At 38.7% G+C, this 12,534-nt stretch overlaps 1 pseudogene; it reads left to right on the top strand.

The window, feature by feature from the left end:
• Positions 1–717, top strand: part of LOC113172816 — a 60,694-nt pseudogene extending 59,977 nt beyond the window's left edge.
• The last annotated feature ends 11,817 nt before the right edge of the window (positions 718–12,534 follow it).

Below are 12,534 nucleotides of genomic sequence, written 5' to 3'. Positions count from 1 at the left end.
GAAGTGGAGCTCAGCAAAAGCGGCTGCTTTCTCTCATTGTGATGAAAGCAATCAGTGGTATTTGGAAAACTGTTAGCATTGTGCACTTCTTCTGTGTCCATTGTGGAGGATTTCTTTTCACAAGGTTTTTTTTTTTTTTTTTTTTTCAGCCGATCCAGCTGGCCGGAGTGAATAGCACTGCAATGTGTACACGCTTTGTCCCTCCAAGCCCTTCAAGTAGCCCACATTGAATAGAGTGAGTTGACACTGCATGACAGTGAAACAACATAATAAAAAATACATGAGCGCATGAATAGAAGCAGGCGCATAAATAAATAAAATGGGTGGCCAAAACTGGATAAACTGAATGACAAAACGGTGAAAGGGGAACAAAAAGATATTTAACACGCTAGATTAGCATTAGAATGCAATCTACAAGCCAGAACAATTGATGAATGGGTTTACCGGCCAAGAAAGAAATGGACTAAATGCCTTTTGAATAGATAGCCTATGTTTTTTTTTTTTTTCTGCAGAAGACGGGAGATGAATGGGAAAGGTGGAGATGCAACTATGGAAATAAGTAGGAGAAAACTTTGTGCTCTCAAATGTTTTTCCACTCCTGATTCCAAGATCCTCAACTCATCAGGGGCAACAAGGCATAATTCACAGGCTAAGATTATTTTGATTTTGTAATTATTGTTTATTAAAGAGAAAAACAAATAAATCCCCTCAACAGAAGTCATGTCTGCAGGTTTCACCCTGTGAGTTTGGTATCCTTGCATCTTCTTTTTTTTTTTGTCTGATCTCATGCAGTCCTAAAATAAGTTGTTCAAATTGTAATCAGTGACTAACTTCTTGACAAATTCGTGTACACAGTTGGCCTCTAAACTAAGTTCTCCTAAACCACACAGTTGCTCTGATGAGATGATGGGTGAGGATAAATAGCTGCATGGTGATAAGCATCTTGATTTAAAATAAAATAAATAAAAAGCTGCAAACATGCTGAACAATGTGAGCACTTGGCAAAAAAAAAAAAAAACTCCAGGGGTTGTTTCGACTGAATGAAAACTTTATTTAACACATTCAAATTAATTAAGGCTCTGTATCAGCAGTCAGGTGTCGGTTACAGTGGCCCTTTTTTTTCCTTGGCATTAGGAGAGTGTAAAAATTGTGAACTGAGTTGGTGTTTCACTCGGATAAAGTCTGCTCCTCCTGCAGAAGCAAACTGTTTATTAATTGTACTCATATAGTGCAATTAATAAATAGGCCTGAAAAATGTAGTATAGGCATTAATGTCCTGAAATGATAAGACGGCTAAGTTTAATTGAAGCTTTATTCCATTTATTAAAATAAAATAATGTGACAAGAAAGACGGCACATGCTCCATCGCAATATTTTAAATTCAAAGAAAGGATTCGAACTTTTTATTCCCACAAACAGAATGTTTTAAGAAGAATTCAGATAGAAAAAGAGTGCAAACAGGGATTTAGTTGATGTTTCATATAAATCCTAACAACAATTTACTGGTATTTTACTGCAGCCATGTACTGACAGCAGATACAAAGGTTTCTACATAAGATTTAAAGCCATAGCTGCCTCATGTTTTCATAAACCCCCCATCTGATGCCCTGATATCATTATGTCTTAGTGTTAAACCCTTTATGTGCCTGTAAGACATTTGTAGAAGTGAGATTAGGCAAATTAACATACATATGTATCACCGGTTCAACCATGTTGACCTTAGAGGGATGTACAATGGCTCCCACATCCCTAATATGCCCAGGGCTGCCCCACAAGCATGTGGATTATCACCTGGCTTCAATGGTTTCAGATGGATCATCTTAGTTTTTTTTTTTTTTTTTTACTAACATGAATAAAACATCAATACCGTCGTTTTTGAGGATATTTGCCTCTATTTGTTTGTAGCTGGCTGCTTCTTGCTCACCTGGTTGTCATAGCGTGTGTGTGCTGTGTACAGCGCTGGGAGATATACAGCCCAGTGCTGGCTTCTCTGTCAGGAACCTCAAAGAGTCTGATCACTGACTTCTCCATCTCATTTTAGGCAAATTAAAGTGTGAAAAGTCTCTCCTGAAGCAATATCTCCATCATCAGGTTGGGTCAAGAATGTTTATGTCTGTGTGCCATATAACCTGTAATCTCCGGAGGATGAACTGCTGTATTTCTTACATCTCTATGCTCCCAGGAGGGAAAAAATGCAGAAATTATCTTGCATTGCACCTTTTCCGCAACCTCTCAACGTGTCAAATCAAAGCCTCAAAATCGTACTTGTCACTGTGCCCAAGGTCACTGGGAGAAATGAGAAATCTCTGTGTACTGTACAGTCCATCCCTATATAAACATACCACACAGCCTCTGAAGTCTGGCTCTGCTTTAAGAAGTCCAAGTTTGTTTAATAGTACATAATGCAATAAGTCGATGGACCCCTGCTGGAGTTCAGAGAGGGAACGCTTGAATTAGGTTGGGTGCAGGTGGGTGGAGGTGACAGGCTAGGGGGTAGTCGAGGTGATCATGAGTTTTGCAGGTGAGGTGAGTGAACTGCACTCATGGAGTAGCAGACTGTCTGGCATTAATGCATTCATTACAATAGCAACAATATTAGTATATGTTCTTTATCCCTGAGTGTTAATATACATTACATCACTCTGACTGAAGTTGATGAAATCCTACCTTCACTGTGCGGAAACATACTGGCCTTGTTGCTCATGTGCAAAAACATAATTGTGTGTGTGTGTGTGTGTGTGTGTGTGTGTGTGCATTATTTAATCATATTCCTCCATTTGTGGTCTAAATGAAGATACATATAAGATTGTTGTATCAGCTAAATTCTTAGATTTTTCTTAGAGTTGCCTTTTCACATAACATGTTACATGAAGTCCATTAAAATAACAAATTGAGGGACAAGAGCTGTAGAACATTGAGCATATCTGTGTATTTCGCAGACAGTTGCCATTATTTGGATTCCTCTGATTGACCTTTTATTAGCATACAATGGAAAGAGAAAGCAATGGCTTTATTTTATTTTATTCTGCATAAATCGGGGAGGAAATGTGATCTGATGTTCACCAAAGTCGCACCAAAATTCATCTGTGGATTGATTGAGCTGAGGCTGAGTTTGGCGCATGATGTAAAAGAAGGTTCAACCCGTTATAACTCTGTATGTTTAATGGGAGGGTCCAATAAACACATGAAATATCATGACTGTATTTTATTGTGTTTGCTGATATTTGTGACTTTGGTGATGATCAGATCACATTTCATCACCAATTTATGCAGGAAATTGGAAATAGTGCAATTACTTTGTCTTTTTTTCCTGCATTTAAGAAGGGAGGTAGGGGACTTATTCACCCTATAAATTTATGTGTGTTAATAGATTTGTTAAACAAATATACAAATATAAATTTCTATAGAAGCCACACAACATAAGACATAACACTTTGTGGTCATTTCAGTATTTTGCCAACGTGCATGCTCAGTTAAATGGAATTATAGTTCAGTACTTCTTCTCATACTCAGTTTAACAAGGTCAGAAGAAAATGAGTCATTTGAAGAAAAGTGAATATTGATTTTTTTAAATTTATTTTACAAATTCCGCATTGTGCTTTGTGTGACCACAAATAGCGAAAGGAAGTCTGTGGATTATTGCTTAATCAGTCATCCATGTACCACAGAACCAGCGGTTCGATTCCCAGCTCCTCCTAGTTTTTGTGAGAGGACAACTAGTAAATATTACAAAACTGTACATAAAATTAAAAGACAGAGAAATATTTTAAATGTCTGTGGGCTAAAGTGACAAATACCGAGTGTGACCTCTGTAGGGGAATACAGAGACGTCAAGGACCAAAATAAGTTTGAACTTTCTCAGAGTTTCTCCTTTGAGAGAACAGAAAAAGTCCAGCAAGGATCAGGAGCCTCAGCATCTGGCAACCTCATCTGGATGAAGTGGATCCTTACATAGTTTAAAGAAGCTTGATCAGGAATGGTCGGTTTTTGTGTTTGTAGTTGTTCTAATGTAAAAACTGGAAAATAAATGATTATCACCCACACCTCAGCTCTAAAGAATGTGTAAGACACATTTTAACCTTTATATTTGAGCAATTTGAAGAGCAGCACAAACAGGAAACAATGTTGAGATCTGTTATAAGGCGAGGATGTTTGTTTTATCAGAGATTAAAACACAAGGAAATGTGCAGTGAGAAATAATACTCAGCTCTTGACTCTAAAGCTCCCACTGCTGTCTAAAGGAACTCACTGCACTAGTAACCTAATATTCACTTTCACTATTATAAGGCACATTATTTTACAAGCAATTTCTAGACATAATAAAAGTAGATTTGCTAACTATACAATTTAGCAAACATGTACGTACAAACTTCAGGAAAAAAAAAGAAGCGCGGATATTGTGGGCTGACACAATCAAATGTTTGACAAGATTAGACTTTCTTAAAAACATCCTATAGCTGCTAGGTAGTCACTGAAATCATTAAGTTAATATCCCAAAACATGAGCCATGGGATTACTCTATGAATCCATCAATAAATTAGAATAATGTCAGTGAGCAGCCTTTAAAAATGTTCTTTAAACTGACATGACATTTTTTGTTCCATTTCCAAATGACCGCTGGCAGAGATTGCTGGCTCTCATATTAATTCTCAGGTTTTCAAGGAAAAAATATATCTATCTTGAGTAGAAATAATGAAGTTGAAGAGCTGATGCCCTGAGGAGCAGTCACAAAGAATTATATCTTTCTATAACACAGGACACAGGCAAAAGATAAGTACCTGTCAGTTGGCATACTCTCTGCTACATGTGCCTATCAATAAAAGAGATTATTTTCCCCAGTTATTACAACAAAGATCTGGGGGGCTCGAAGATTGCACCTTTAATGAGAAGGAATGATTTCCTCCTGCACACTTGAAACCACACTGATGGTGAGTGAGCTGTAATGCCATCAATTTCCTCTCTCTCTCTCTCTCTAGATTTTACAAGAACTTATTAAAATGAAATATTGCCAGCATTAATTCACAGGGATTATTTATTACATTTTAACAGGATTATAGTGTGCAAAGCTTGATTTGAGATTCACACCCTGCATTGTGATATCGTGGTTTAGCACTCAAATTCTGCAGACTTGTTGTAATTAACAGTAGCAAAATAGATGATTTCCAAATGATACGTCTCCCCATAACTAATCTTTATGTATTGAAATGTTGGAATCCTGAAGAATGCGTTCAGTGGACGGAAACTTGGATTTTGTCTGTGCTGGTGATGGATGACTTGTCATTCGCTGGCAGTACTTTTCTATTAAGGAGAGTCCAAATTGCAAAATGTGGTCATAGCTGTTTCATGTTATTACATTTTAAAGTGTCAGGTGTAGTGCTTGTTTAATAGACCTGACACTGATCACTGATGTGTGTAGCTGTCAGGATTTTTTTTCTTTCACACATAGTTATAAATCCATAGCATAATGCATTGGAAAAACCATATAGACGTCTTAGTAATGACAGTATAGAGAATTCAAGTATATGTACCTTGATGACAGCAAAGAAATCATTTGTACGGGCACCTTATCATATTGAGCAGAAAATCCAACACTAGCAAAACATGTCTTTAATCTCAAAACATGGCTGCCTCGTGAAACGAGCCATTAGTTATACTGATGAAGGAGCATGACATCATACCTTAATTGGTAAGTAATGTGAAGGTCCTCAGAACAAATCTATTATGAATGGTCCTACGAGACATCACATGCAGGGGTCCTTCAGACAACCTATACTGTTTAGCCACATCATCACGCTGTGCCTAGTCATATTGTGTCGTAGAAATTTTCCATGTTCTTTGTTACCACAAAAAGGGTTACATTGAAGGTAATGGCTTTTGAACATAGTATTTATACTTGCTTTGTTTGCTTGTGTGTAGGAAGAAAATGGATCTATAAAAGGATGTGAAATTGGGAAAGCAATCAAAAGTCTGGCCTTCACTCTCACTGTGCTGCTAACAAAAATGTTACAAGGCTAGGAGCTGCAGACACAGAGACATCTCTGCCTCTCCCTTTCTCTCTTTCGAGCCGCTGAGAGGTCTTCCTCTCTAAATGTTTTCTTTATTATTCCACATGTAAGATACGTGGCTTTATTCACTCCTTTCTTCTGCAAAGTAAATGGCCGTGCAAGTTACCAATGGCAATTAAAAGTGAGGAGCAGTTAAAAGTGGTCCCAATAAATAGTGGAAGCATATGACAACGAGCCGTTGCTACATTTGACAGACACATGGAAAAGTCTGGAACTTTCTGCACATTGAAGTTGTTTGTATGAAAAATAAAATGGGTCAAGTGGAACAGTGCCCTTTGACAGCCCTTCTCCAAATGGAGTGAAACCTGGGAATAGCACCGTATTTTCTTTTTCCTCCTCAAAGACATGGCACCTATACAAATTCATACAAGAGACACAAATGAACTTGAATGTGCACAAGCAAAGCTCTACACTTTGATATTAGTGCAGACAGGTGTAAAAATATACATAGCTAACACAGAGCAATAATAGGAGATTTATGTATGTAGGGCGCAAAAGAAATGCTGTGCCGGTGCCTGCTGCTGTCAGGTTTATTTTCCTGTTGCGTCATTCACCATGCCAGTGCACAGTGAAGCCAAATATGGCAGAAGCTTCTATTTCTCATATCACGTGCCTCATGATCTCTTGTCAGGCAAAAAGATGTCTGAGTACCATGAATTGTTGGATGTTTGTATGTATATGTAAAAAAAAAAAAAAGAGTAAACAAGTTGAAATAGTTCCCTCCTTAATTTGATCCACAATGCATTCTGACAGCGAATTCATGCAGATTCAAGATCCAGTGTCACATGTCAAGTCCTTTGTGCTCGGGTAAATCAGTTTAGTAGCAGGCAGCTAATAATGGCGTATCGCCACTCCACACAGCAAATCAGGTGTTTTCTATTTGTCCTGTAATATTATCACCCCCCGTCTGACCCTATCTAACCTTTTGCCTGTACAGTCAATACACTCAGAGGTGATAAAAGATCATGAGTGAATGGAGTGTGTGTAATGTTGCAGCCAGCAGCGCTTACAGAGGTAACACGAACACTTGGAAGCGATATTGAGACTGGTCTTTTTGTGCCTGCTAAATTGCTGGACAGCTCCAGGGCTGACATTTAAAACATAACATCACCAAACAAAAACACATTAAAAGAGAAAAGCCAAGCAGGGGGCTTTAAGCAAAACCTGAAATTCAAGTTTTGGCGAAGGCGACTGACCCAAATTTCCTGCCCCTTCTTCTCCTTAACATGCTTCTGCAAGCCTGGGCCCTGGGGTGACATATCCCTTACACAGGGATTGCCAGTGCATTTACATAGCATGGTTAATGAGAGATCAACACCAGGAAAGCGCCTTGAATATAAAGCTTTCTTGTAAAAATAATGAGCGAGTGATTGATCCATACTCAAACAAGCCGGTTTGCTGAGTTAATACCAAAGGCAGATTATAGCCAGTGCCAAAAGTGCCCTGGCGTGCGACGCCTTTTGCTTAGAGGGTCCCCAAACTTGTCATCACATTAGCACATGGTCAAGGAGTACATCCTGCCACTCTCATAATCTGCTTTCCTGCACAATTAGCCTTCTATAATAAGGCAGCTGCCTGACAGCCGCCAGGGAGAAAAGAAGAAAATCACTGAGTTTCACATAGGTTGGATGGATCGTTTACTGCCACTGAAATATAGACTGACTCGATTCTCTCTCCAAATCATCACCTACTATTGGTCCTCATATTAGGTCTGAACGTTGTGACAACATGGAGGCTTGCTCTTCTTTATTGTGCCAAGCATCTATTGCACTTTGATGAAACCAGACAATGGGAGAGGGGTGAGAGAGAAAGAGAGACAGAGAAAGAGAAAGAGAGAGAGAGAGAGAGAAAGAGCAGCATAGCCAGGGTAGCTGTGTTTTAGCGCAGAAAATCAGAGGGAATCAGATGTTGGAGAGAGTAGAATGGCAAGTTTTCTGAATAAAATAATAGATAATTTCATTTCGACAAAGGCGAGGAAACTATGGGCAAAAGAACAAAATAGCAGGAAGGGATGGAGAAGGGAAGGGTTTTGAAAAGAATAAGAAGAATTCAGTGCTGCTTCTTGCAAGGAAAAAGAAAAAAAAAACATTGATGACACCCGGTTCCATTCTTCCGCTCTCCCCTTTCTCTGCTCCTCGCCTCGCAGCACGGCGGGCTAAGCTGGGAGCTGTAATGTCATTAAATTGCAAATGCTTTTTTTTCATTTCCGACACACACTGTTTACTTATCTGGCAAAAACATATGTTGGAAGGAATCCGTTAAATTCTGCCCATTGCCTTGGGTGAAAGTGCAATAGAAACGGGCCCACTGAGCTCCTTCTGTCGTCTCCTTTTAGCACTTTGCCTTATCTACAAGGCTGCTTAGCAGCAAACTGGCGAGTTCAATGAAAAATGAAGATACAGTGCAAGATTAGGGAAGAACAGTGAGGGGAGAAATGCTTGGAGAGAGGGTCATCCCATTGCAAATGATTTCACTCCTCTCCATCTGCATAAATGACTATTTTTAAGGCATCTCCAGCGTCTGTATATTTTTCTCACTCTGCCACACATTTAATTTCACGCCCCGTGTTCTGAATATGCTTAAATGCATATCTCTGATGCACCTTTAAGCCAGAGGAAAGAGGATGGGGGGAGGGAGGAGGGTACGAAAGCAAAATTAAAGATAAAATGGTATGATTTGCACTACAAGTCTATTACTTTATGGCATTTACATATAGTTTACCTCTGCAATTCCAAGATTTTTTTTTCTACCACCTTCCTATCAGTATTTGGGCTTGTATAAATATGTATAAATCTTTGTTGAGAAAAAATAGAATTCCTAGCACTGCACTGGAAAGTTTGAAGGGTGCACTTTCTTGCTTCAACTTCTTCTCTTGCTCCCGTGAGACTGTCAGCATATCTGCTGGGGGTGTTCTCCCCCAGCATGCCCCAACAAAGGCACAGGCTTCAAGCACTTTGTGCCCCATGATCCCCAGATACTCCTCCCCTCAGTGGAACGAGTGGGGAGAGGGATCCTGGGTCAAAGCTTGGCCGTGGCGTTAGAGGAAGGGCCTGGCAAAGTTTGATGCAAGTGAGGAGCGGCATCCTTGTCGAACGAGTGGACGAACCGAGCTGTGTGTAACACGGGCGCCCAAGTGTTTCATGATGATTGCCATAGACAATAATTGCAGAGGACCCTAGACTCCCACACAGGTCTCTCATAATGGCATGATGAATAGTGCCTCCATGTGTGCTGCCGCCATGCTATCAGGTGGATATGTTGTTCTACAGTGGTGAGGAAGTTTGAGCTGTGAGTGGAAAACCCGCCCCTAACAGCAGAGTAGAAGAAGGCTGTGGATTGCCCTGGGAATGAAAAGGAGAGAGAGAGGGGCTATTCAGAGCACGATTCCTTTCCTTCATTGTCTGCCCGCTTAGATTTGAATACGCTCAGTCAAAGCAGACGAGAAAAATGCTTCAGCCCCTCGCATTGTTGGCTTTCTCTCTCTTCTTTTCTATTTGCAATTAAATGCATTTCAAATGGAACAACTGTACAGAAAGCATTTCTGATAAGAAGGAATTCCATTGCCTTTAACCTCCTTTGTAATGGCTTTGCAGTTTTTGAGTACTCTTATTATGAGAAATGCACAATCAAAACATATCGTTGAATGGAAAATGCCATACAACTTAAGTATTGCTTCATTGAAAATTGAATTGCATTTAAAAATCATTTTTAGTCCTCTGTGTTCTTCATGTCTTAAGCCAATCTAAGTGTTTGTGCTTTCTTGCTTTGTGTGTAACATTGTGTCTTGACAGGACCCTTGTGTCCTGAGCAGTATCATACACATTGGTCCTAAGCATGGGATGAGATCAGTCAATTAGAATTAATGTCATTTGGTCATTTACAGCTAAACACCCTCCACATGCATTGTGTTTGCTTTGTGTGCAAAGCATCAACTGCAAAACCAATCTCATCCTCCAGACATGAATTTTTGAAGGATTTGAACGCTGTAAATAACTCCAAACCCTCTCTTACGAGGTTTACCCCTGGAGCACTTTGTAACTTATCAGGCCTGCCTTGTGCCTCCTCTAATGCTTGCATTATGCTCAAATGTAAATCTGTAAGCTGCCAGAGAGGTGGGCGGGAATCACTGAAGAAAGAATCACTGAAGGGTCTAGCCAATATTCTGACTGGGGCATAGCAAAATAAACAGTATAGTTTTGTTTTTCAGAAGCCAGTTAAACAAAAATACATCACACCACTCTGTTATGTTCACAAACAATTGTTTTCTTTTAGTGTTTCAGAGATTTTAATATAATTAATAAAAAGTGGGACTCTCACCTACACAACACTTGACAAAGTTTAGACTTTTGTGAGCTTTAATTTGCAAAATGCCAACACTATTTAAAAAGGAAACTCTAATATATTCTGAGTAAATGATGCCCAGGGGTCTGTTTTGTATTTCTAATTTCCATCTCTAATAGTACAAGAGACTCATTAGTAATTAGGACAGAGCTATTTAAATGCATGTAATGAGCATTATAGGTTTCCCATATACTGAACACTTTATACTGATGAAAATGGATAGCATCTTCAGCAATTTGAACGCGTTTTGACCTTTAATGGCAATTAATCTACAACACAGTTCTTCATGCTGCTTGTCCTTGAATTGGCTTTATAGTGTAATGAGTATATCACCGGAATCTGCAAAATAATTGACCTCAAGCGGGATTCAAAGCATAACTATTAATCGTATTTTCCAGTGAGTAATTTGATCAGTTTGCTAGAAAAGTGGGTTATACACAGACAAACTAGTGCAGGGAGATATGTGGCCCCTAGATAATAATTTGGAGATGGATAGGAGTCTTAAAGAGGATTAAAACTCTATGCAGGGTACTCATTTCACATGACTGCATACCACCTAGTCCACTGTATATACTGTCAGTCACTGCTTGGCATGGTTGAGATTTAAAATGGTGACAGTTAAAGTACAAAGATGTCCAATCCTAGACTATTTCATGGCATATTTGGTGGACTATCCTGAAGGAAATGCAAACTGTTAGGGGCAGTCATTCCAGTGAACCAGGACCACCAGAAACAGCAACACTGCCCCCCTGTTAGTGTTCACAGGTACTGCATGTACCTTTTCAGTATCACTCCTACTCAGACTGTCATTGTAAATAACAGCTTCTGCAGATGCTTCTAATATTTACATAGCAACTGTTTTAAAACCTTCTCTCGACACTAGAAAATACTAATGGGACACTAAAAAGACACATAAGACTTTTGTGGGATGATATCTTCTAATAAGAGGCTAATGCATTAAAAGTTCAGCAGCAGAGTGGGTTGTGGATTTGAAAGACGTCTTAATGACTTGGCCTCTTTTATAGTGTAATTACATATAATAACTGTATGATTATATGTCTTGTTCTGTTAGTTAGTTGTGTTAAAAGTAGTTATGGAAAACAATGAAATTTCATTTGACATAAACTGTTACATAAATTCAATTATCATCATTTTTATTTTTTATCTTATCTGTTGTTTTATTTAAATGTATCTTATATTTGTGTGGTTTCATGCAAGAAATTAGTAAACCACAACAAGATTTGCTAGACCTGTGGTCTAGTGGCCTTAAATTATGTTATGGTTTAGTTTTTGTGAATTTGGACAAGTTTAAAAATCCTTCAGAGTTGATTAGTGCTCTAAAAATCTAAAATGAATATGGAAAAGAAATCCCAAAAGCCCAGCAGAGCTTCTCGAGTGGCTCGTCGCGTTACACAAAAAAATAAAGAAAGACAAAATCCACACAAGCAAAAACATTTAAATTAGTTGCTTTTCATCAGTTTCTATGGCACTGAGCTAAATGTAACTGAAGTAGCTGCAATTGAAATTTTAAAAAGCCTTTTATTATTTCGCCAACTCATATCCCTGCTAAATGTATGCAGAGTGGGTTAAGTGTTACGTGCAATATTCACAAAACTGTGAAGCAAATGGATGCATTTCTCCATCCACATTGTCAAAAGTAGATCATTCCACAAATGAATAATCACCTCCATCTTTTGAGTCTCTTTGAAAGACTATTACCAGAATGGTTTCATTTGTGCTGCTTCAAAGATGCATTATGGACTATCACGCACATTCTTATGTTGAACACAAAACAGGGAACTATAAAAAGAGAAACAACACTGAGTGGATGCAGTAAGCTTTGTAACTACTAAGTGATATGCAAATCAATATTCATTCTTGCCACTTCTCTTTTGTTTTATATAATCAATATGATCCTATGTTGTCTCCTCAAGACCCTCGTGTATAACAGTAAAAACAGACTGTATAGTCACTGTATAATTTTTTTCAAGCTGCTTGGCAGAAGTTTCCAGGTAAAATATATATTTTGAAATGATCAACACACACCATCCGGTTATTAGAAATATTACTCGCTCTCACATCGTGTGTCGCATGCCATTATGTGTACATACTTCCTTTCCATGGCTCT

The sequence above is a fragment of the Anabas testudineus genome, chromosome 21 (assembly GCF_900324465.2).
Source record: "Anabas testudineus chromosome 21, fAnaTes1.2, whole genome shotgun sequence".
Classification (NCBI taxonomy): Eukaryota; Metazoa; Chordata; class Actinopteri; order Anabantiformes; family Anabantidae; genus Anabas; species Anabas testudineus.
Note: the sequence above shows the minus strand (reverse complement) of the source record. Positions and strands in the feature narration are given on the sequence as shown.